Source organism: Lutra lutra, chromosome 10, assembly GCF_902655055.1.
Source record: "Lutra lutra chromosome 10, mLutLut1.2, whole genome shotgun sequence".
Lineage (NCBI taxonomy): Eukaryota > Metazoa > Chordata > Mammalia > Carnivora > Mustelidae > Lutra > Lutra lutra.
The window spans coordinates 105,572,945-105,581,683 of record NC_062287.1 but is presented as its reverse complement, the minus strand read 5'-3'; positions in this window follow the sequence as shown (position 1 = coordinate 105,581,683).

Below are 8,739 nucleotides of genomic sequence, written 5' to 3'. Positions count from 1 at the left end.
CCTTTGGCTCCTCCATTTCCCCCCTCCCTCTGTTCTGCATGCTGCCTTCATCTCCAGCCACCCCCTCCCTCTCTCAGTCCCTGATGAGAATAGGGTGCTCTCTGGTATTCATACCCCTAGGTCCTGCGGGGCCCAGATGCACGAGGTCTTACACTTGAGGTCGCGGGCGGGAGTGGCATCAGGAGACCGGGAAAGGGCTGGGCTGGGCTCCCCCAGCCTTGTACCTTGCTTTTGGCAGCGTGATTGTGTGTGGGAGGTTGTGTGGTTCAGGGGACATTCCAAAAGTGGAGTGACTGGGCGCCTGGGAAGTTCAGTTGGTTGGGCGACTGCTTTCAGCTCAGGTCATGATCCCGGAGTCCCAGGATAGAGCCCCACATCAGGGTCCAAGCTCCATGGGGAGTCTGCTTCTCCTTCTGACCTTCTGCCCTCTCATGCTCTCTCTCACTCACTCGCTCTCAAATAAATAAATAAAATCTTTTTAAAAAAGCAAGTGGATTGACTTTGCAAGGTACCACATGCTCACAAATGGCAGTAAATATTTTTCATTCACACAAACTCATTTCTAAATCTGTCAGGGTCCCTAGAGGAAACAAAATTCCACGGGAAGATAGCTGAAGCACAGAGGCTTTGAAAAGGTACTGTTCAAGGAGGAACGGGCAGGGACAGCGGAGCCAGTGCTGGGCTGGGGGTAGAAGGGGATGGGAACAGGGACAGCAGGAAGCTGGTACCACCCAGGGGCCTGAAGAGGCCTGGAGGGACCCGGGGGCGGAAATGGTGTTCCTGGCATCCAGTGTGAGCCTGGGGCAGAAGAGGGAGCGCTGGCGGGAGCTACAGCCTTGAAGGACCATAGCATCTACCAGAAACTGCCAGCCATGGGAAACAGGAGGAAGCGATCTGTCCTCCTGCTGGTGCCTCTCCCTGGAGGGCAAGCGAGTCTAGGTGTTGCGGATAAAGGGCTCAGCCTCCTGAGCGGAAGGAAAAGCAGACTCCCTGCTGATCCCAGGCTCCATTCTAGGACCTTGGGATCATGGTCTGAGCTGAAGGAAGACGCTTAACCAACTGAGCCACCCAGGCGCCCTGTATATTGAGATTTCTTTCTTTCTTTTTTTTTTTTTTTTGACAGAGAGAGAGAGAGAGAGAGAGAGAGAGAGATCACAAGTAGGCAGAGAGGCAGGCAGAGAGGGGAGGAAGCAGGCTCACTGCTGAGCAGAGAGCCCGATGCGAGGCTTGATCCCAGAACCCTGAGATCATGACCCGAGCCGAAGGCAGATGCTTAACCCACTGAGCCACCCAGGCGCCCCAATACAACAGTTTTTGTTTTAAACAAACACTTATGTTTGGGAGGTGCTGCTATGAAGATTCTGTTAAGAATATTTTGTTTCCTTTCTTTTGAAATGGCCCTCAATGTCACCTATACATTAAAAGAAATTTTTTTTTCCCTTGGGGAAACATAGACCTCCCTGTCTTGAATTTTTTGCAAAGAGCCAGCAGGCCTGGAAGATACTCCAGGGTTCCTGGACAGAACCTTGAAAGGTGCACTGGCCTGGGAGGAGTCAGTGGGATTAGCCGTGACCTTGGTTCCTGTCTGAGCCTCGGTTTCCCTCATTTGTGACAGGGATCAGGCATGCATTCTCAAAGGCTGTTGCCGGTTCCAAATAGTTTATGATCCTCTCAGAAGTAAAGATGGCAAATTAGGTGGATGAGACTGGGTTGGGTCAAGAGCGAGGTGTGATTACAGTGCAGCACAACTCATTTTCCTGTGTGGTTGCTGAGTGGGTCAAATGTTTTGAGCAACGGCGGTGTTACTGATTTACTGCTATGTCTCCAGTGTTCCAAAGCCAAAACGCAGTGCCCGCCGGGATGTGCGGGCTGCTGGCACGCATGTCTCACTGTAGCCGTGTCCCACCTCAGCTCCCCTGTACTCTGTAGGTGTGACACTTCTAGTAGCAGGGAGATGCTGCTGAGGATGGGACTGATGTTCCTTTATTTACTTATTTATATAATTTTTTTAAAGGAATTTTTTAACAGTTTTCTTTTTAAGTAATCTCTACACCCAGCATGGGGCTCAAACCCATGACCCTGAGATCAGGAGTCATGCTCTCCAGCAACTGAGCCAGCTACGTGCCCCCGATGCTCCTTTTTTCCCCCTTAGAGTGTATTTTTCTTCTCTTTTTTCCCTTCCTTTTTTTTTCTTGCTCTCTCTTTTTATTTAATTAATCTATTTTTAAGATTTCACTTATTTATTTGACAGAGATCACAAGTAGGCAGAGAGGCAGGCAGAGAGAGGGGATAGGGAAGCAGGCTCCCCACTGAGCAGAGAACCCGATGCAGGGCTTGATCCCAGGACCCTGAGATCATGACCTGAGCCAAAGGCAGAGGCTTAACCCACTGAGCCACCCAGGCGCCCTATAATTATCATTATTTTTGCAAGTCTTTGGAGAGTCAATTGCAGGTCACCAGGACCCTCTACTCTAAATACTTTATCGTGTGTGGATGTCATCTTCTGTATCTGCAACACAGTCATCAAATTCTGAAACCTTACTGTTGGTAAAATACTATCATCGGACATACAGTCCATTTTTTAAAATTTTACTAATCTCCCAATGATTGCCTTTTGGCAAGGTCTTCTTTCCCATTTTGGCCTTGATCCCTTGGCCCATGATCCCACATGACCTTTAGTTCTCATGGTCTCTTCCTTCTAGACTCTTCCATCTGGAACCACTCCTCAGCCCTTTTGTCATTTGTCACATTGATTTTAAATGCACGGAGCCAGCCCTTTTGTAGAATAGGTGTCGCCTCCCCCCACACCCCCCCCACCCCGCCCCGGCTTGAGGTTTTCTGATGAGATGCTCATTTCCCTCTTGGTGAAATTCTGGTTATGCATTTGGGGCAGGAAAGACCATAGGGGGGTTCCCTTCTCAGGACCCGCATGACTTCAAGCTCTTGATTAAGGAGGAGACGGCCAAGTTTCTCCATTGTCACAGTGCCATGCTTTCCCTTTGGAATTAAGGAGTAAACCCACGTTTTCAAGAAAGAGCTCTAAGTTTGGGCAAGTTCATTTCGCAAGCGCTCAAGGGCTTGGTGGCGTGCGTGTCTCAGCCCGGGTGTGCTCTCCGGCTGGGGCTCCGGGAGACGCAGTTCTGCTTTTGGGCTCTGCAGCACAGAGCCGCTCTCTGTCTCTCTCCTCACGAGGACAAAGAATTCGGTGCATGAATGCTTGCCATATGCCCGAGAATGCCATGTGCTGTTTACCAGCCTCTGAATAGCCCCTTAGCGGCCAGCAGCCCGGAGTCCAAGGGCTCCTGGAGGCCAAACGCTCCCCGCAGAGGCGCTGCCAGGGGCCACGGAGAATGTGTGGGGAACATTCTGCTGAGGAGCGTGGTTTCTGTTCCCTTAAAAAAAAAAAAAAAAAACCTCTGTTATTTTCCACCGTAAGCTGGAGGCCTGGCCTTCATGGAAAAGCTTCCCAACCTTGGGGCCAAGGATTGGGAAGGGTTAAGAAGGAAAAGACCCTCTCTGTGGACAGTGGGTTGGGGGGTATTCTGGTCTACAAGATGCTTTACCTCTCGAGCTCCTCCCACGCTGGTCCCTGCTCTATGGGGTAGACGGTGCCCTGCATGGGGAGGAGGTTGGGGGAGGTGAAGCCACTGGTCTTGACTCACAGAGCTGGGAAGGGGTGACTCTGCTAGGGTGAGGGAAACCTTGTAATTAAAAAAAAAAGGAGGGGGCGCGCCTGGGTGGCTCAGTGGGTTAAGCCTCAGCTCTTGGTATCACTTCAGCTCAGGTCATGATCTCAGGGTCCTAGGATCAAGCCCCCCCCATCTCTCTGCTCAGCAGGGAGCCTGCTTCCCCCCTCTCTGCCTGCCTCTCTGCCTACTTGTGATCTCTCTGTCAAATAAATAAATAAGTAAAATCTTAAAAAAAATGTATGTGTATATATATATATATTTTTTTTTTTTTCTATCTTTTCCACAGTGCCATTGCTGCTTCCCTGAGGAACTTGGGGTCCTTTTTCTGGGGAGGTTTTAGGAAAAGGAAGAGGTCTTTTGAAATGGGTAGGGCCTGGCCTTTCGACAACAGCCCTGAAGTAGTTATTAAATATGTATGTGCAAAGCCTCTTTCCTCAGTGAGCCTATTGTGTAGGAGGGGAATAATAATGATAAAATAATAGTAGCTATCAGCTTTCCCGCTTCGTAGCTACATGATCCTGGGCAAGTTGTTGAACCGCTCTGGTGCCTCACTTCTCTTATCCATAAAACGGGGGTGATACAGTACCTGTGTCCTAGTGCCGTTGTGAGGATGGCATGAGTGAACACACACAGTGTGGGCGGGGTACGGTAAACACTGTGAGCGACTGCAAGTACTCCAGAGTACTTTGTGGGAGGCCTTCCATGTGTATCCTATGTGCTTTAACTCTCTTGGCTTCTACAGCAATCCCATGAAGTGGGTTTTCTTTTTCTTACTTATGGACAAGCCTAAGCTCAGAGAGGTTAAGCCATAGGTTCAGTCAGGGTCACACAGTATAGGGCAGCATTCTAACGGGGCCAGGTCTGACTGGGAAGCTTATGCTTTAAATACTCCGGGCGTTCTTCCTGTGCTCCGACACGGGGCAGCCTGTGTTAGTAACACATGACCGTTTCCAGGTTTGGAGAGGAGTGTGGGGCCACACTCCAGGCAGAGGGGAAGAGCTGGGTAAGGTGTGGATGTGAAGGGGGTGGAGAAGTTCAGCAAGGCCGGGTGGGGTGGGAGGGGGAAGAGAAGAACTAAGAAGAACTTAGAATGACACACGCGAGACCACGCGGACTGGTTTCTGATCCTGCTCAGGAAGGAAAGGAAAAGGCTCTCACCCGTTTGCCCATTCTGGAGGTAGGAGATAGATTCCAGGCCTCCAGTAAAGGGAACCCTTGGCCCAGGTTCAGCGGCCCCCCTTGCTGCCAGCTCCTCCTGCTCAGTGTCACCCTGTGTCTTTTCCACTCGGAGTCTTCACTCTTCCAGGATGATGGTCAACAAGGGAGTAGCTGTCATCAAAGCGTTTGCATTATAAACATCCCCCCCCACCCGGCCAACTGCTGGCCAAGCAGCCTGGAACTCTCCACAGCCCAGGGCCTGCACGCATCCCTCCCTCCCTCCCTCCCTCGGGCCAGCTGGCTCCCTCTCTGGCGGTGGGCCTGGCTTTGTGTGAGAAGAGTCTGGGGGCAGAACAGAGTCGTTCTCCACTGTGGAGAGGGCTTCCCCTTTTATTCTTGTGCCTGCTGGTCCCGATGGCTCCAGGGCTGTGGCCAACTAGCACCCACCTGGGACTTGCTAACAATCCTCACATCCAGCTCCCTGGGGGGACCTAGTAGCCCCACCCACCCCCAGCTGCCACCTGCGCTCCGCCCCAGAGGAAGGAGCTGAGGCCTCCACCAAGGGGAGCCACTGGTCCTTTATTCTGGAGATGGGGGGCGGGTGTGTGAGGGAAGAAGGAAGCAGAAATCTACAGGGGAAGCAGAAGAGTGTGGGGTGGGGGGCGGGCCAGACCGGACAAGGCTGCCTGAAGGAGCAGGAGAGGGAGGGCAGGGGGAAGCCTGGAACGAGCTGCTGGGAGCCGAAAGGGAGGGAAAGCAAGAAAAGATGACCCACAGGGAGCAGGGAGTGGGGGAAGGGCTCTGGGGCCATGTTAGCCCTGTTCCCCTATCTCCGTAAGTCCCTCCTGGCACCCCAAAAGAGCTTCTAACCTAAGTAAAGCAGCATGCTTGCAATGGCCACTGGCCCCCGAACTCCAGCCAGAACTCTGGCTTTTGGTTTAGCCAAAAACCGGTTAACACCCTGAAGCCCCCCCATACTGTAACCATGGGGCCGCCAGGGTCCAGGGAGGGTATGAGCCTCCCAAAGAGCCTCTTGGCCCCAGAGGAGTAGGAGGGAGAGAGTTTGGGAGGGAAAGCCGAGCGGTGAGGGCCAGAGGAGAAAACAGTCTCTAGGCGGCATCTGCCCCCATATTCTGTTCTGTTGCTGATTGCCCGGCGGTCCTTAGGTCCCGGGACCCTTTGCTGGGATGATTTTTTACCCACCTCGGGGCTGCTGCAAGCCACGGGCCCTGCGGGGGCCGGCTGGGACTGCGAGAGGGGCAATGTTGGTAGGAAATTGGGGAAAGAAGACCCTGGGGGGTTGTTGGGAAGTTGCTCGAGGCTAAGTCCAGACTTGCCAGTGGCTGCTGGGAGAGCTAGCCTCCTGACCCTGGGAGGCCCCTAAGCTCCAAATAGTTCAGGGACCTAACTCTTCCCTTAGGCCAAGCTTTCCTCAGCCCACAGCTTTGTACTCTGCTGAGTCATATATGTGAACACTTTGGGACATTTACATTAAAAAGAGGGCTTTTTTGGGGGTGCCTGGGAGGCTCAGTGGGTTAAAGCCTCTACCTTTAGCTCAGGTTATGATCCCAGGGTCCTGGGATCGACCTGCATTGGGCTCTCTGCTCAGCAGGGAGCCTGCTTCCTCCTCTCTCTCTGCCTGCTTCTCTGTGATGTCCGTCTGTCAAATAAATAAATAAAATCTAGAAAAAAAAAAAGAGGGCTTTTTTGGTTCCAGGGATGGTCCCAGGGATGGACCCGGGGCTGGCCAGCTCCAGGTATTTTGGAACAGGAGAGCCTTTTAGCAAAGCCTCACGCACAGCATGGGTAGTTCCCTGTCTTGCTTTTCTCTCTGGGTGTGACACAACCCTGGGCCATAGTGGGGCACTTGACCCCTCCCTGTCTTGAGGTCCCTTCTGTGGCCCAGGTGACAAAGAAGGCTTTGGAAAGCCTTTCCATCCAGCGCCCTGTGGCCTGGGTTCTGTGTCTTCCGCCTCCAGGGGCCAGGTAGCAGAGACCGCTGGAATGTGAACAGGCAGGACTGACTAATGACAGGGCATTTTCTACTCATAACAGTGCAAGTTCGGCTCACGACTTGAATTTCAAGTGGGCCCTTTAGGCGGATTAGGGAGGTTAAGTGAGAGAGTGGAGTCAGCCTTGGTGGATTGTCTAAATTCCTAGAAAATAAATTCTAGGAATTTCACTGTGGGAGGGAAGAGTAGCAGGTGAGCCTATTTAGTGCCATGCATAGGCAGGGGTGAGAGCTGGTAGTCCCGGGGGCCTGCTTGGAGGAGGTGGCTTTTTCCTTTTCTTTCTCTATTTGAGCACCCTGTATCTCCAAAAATGACTTGTCTTCCGAATCAGATCGAAGAGACAAATTCATACTTTTAACCAAAGGCTGTTTTTTTTTTTTTTTTTTGGACAAAAATTTATTTTTTCACTGAGCCACCATCCAGCTACGGAGGAGAACCATTCCCTCTAAATACTGCTTTTGGTGCCTGCCCTTTGTTTGAAGTCATTATTGTCCCTAGAAATGGGAAATTACACATTACTGTTTATCAAAAGGAAATAAACACCTTGGATTAATAGGGTTCTTGCCACGGGATGGTGGTTCCAGACCTTGCCAACGAGCTGGGTGAGAAGCCCGCCCAGCGTGTCCTGCACCCCATTCACTTTCGGCATTTGATGATTTCTGAAGGGGAAATGGTCAGTTCCTGTGTGTCCCATGAAGCTTTGCCTGCCCTGTTCTCGTGACGTCATCCTGGAGAAACTTTGAGAGGGCGCTTCTGGGTGTAGGACCAAGTACAGGAAAAAACACGGGGAGTGGGGCGTGTCACCTGCTTACTCTCTTCGGGCTGGATTGGGTGTCCGTTGCTCTGTGTTGATGGGCATTCAATGAGCTCTCACTAAAGGAGAGTGAAGAGTGGAATCAGGATGCTTTATTAAGACAGCCTGAGCCATGTACAGGTTCACGCTGGGAAGAGACGGCCATGAACCCTGAGCCCTGTGTGTCTCAGCCCTTCTGTGTTCCAGCCCAAAGCCCCGGGAAAGCTTGCCCCTGCTTGTGACTCTGGCCACTGTCAAGTTCTGCAGCCTCAAGCTGGGCTCTGGGCCACACTCAGCTCTTCCCAGCAATCTTTACCATCCCCTGCCGTCTCTGGCCCCCTGGCTTTTAAGTAGGCTTCTCTTCCTCATCCTTTGGGTTTCGGTTTAGGGGGACATTTCTTCTGGGAATAATTCTTCCTTGCCACCACCATATCCCCCCCCCCAACTGTCGGTGCGCTCCTGCTGCCCTGTACCTTCCGGTTCTCAGCACTATTCCTACTAGATTATCAGTGACTACTAGTTGCCAGTCTGTCTGCCTCCGCCATCAGACTATCAGCTCTGTGAGGGAAGGATGCAGCCTGCTTGTTTGCCATCCGAGTCCTGACTGTGACCCGACACAACCCAACCCGGGAAAACCAACGAAAGAAACACCCACCAGAACTGGTTTCCTAATGTCATGGCTAAGGGTCTGAAGGTTGGCTGTTCTCCTTGAGTTGTGGATGAATCTGATTTAACAAGGGTGGAAAGCAGGGAACACTCACTGCCTGGTCAGCAAACCACACTTGGCCACCATGCGGGACTGCCTTGTTGGAGTGGAAAAGGAGATAAAGAAAAGCCTGGGGACCTAGAAGGGGACATGGTGGCTGTGGAGCGCAAAGGGCACTGAATGGGGGTTTGGTGGGCGGGGAGGGGGGCATTCAAGATGGCCGCCACTGGAACTACAGGGGAGAGCCCATGGCCATGAACTGAATGAAGCTGGGAAGGGGTAGGGGGAGAAAGCTGGGCCGCGGAGGAGGAAGGGCTCCCCAAATCTGATTACTTTTCTCCAAAACCGGTGGCTGGCATCTGAAATGTCACCCATTGCTCT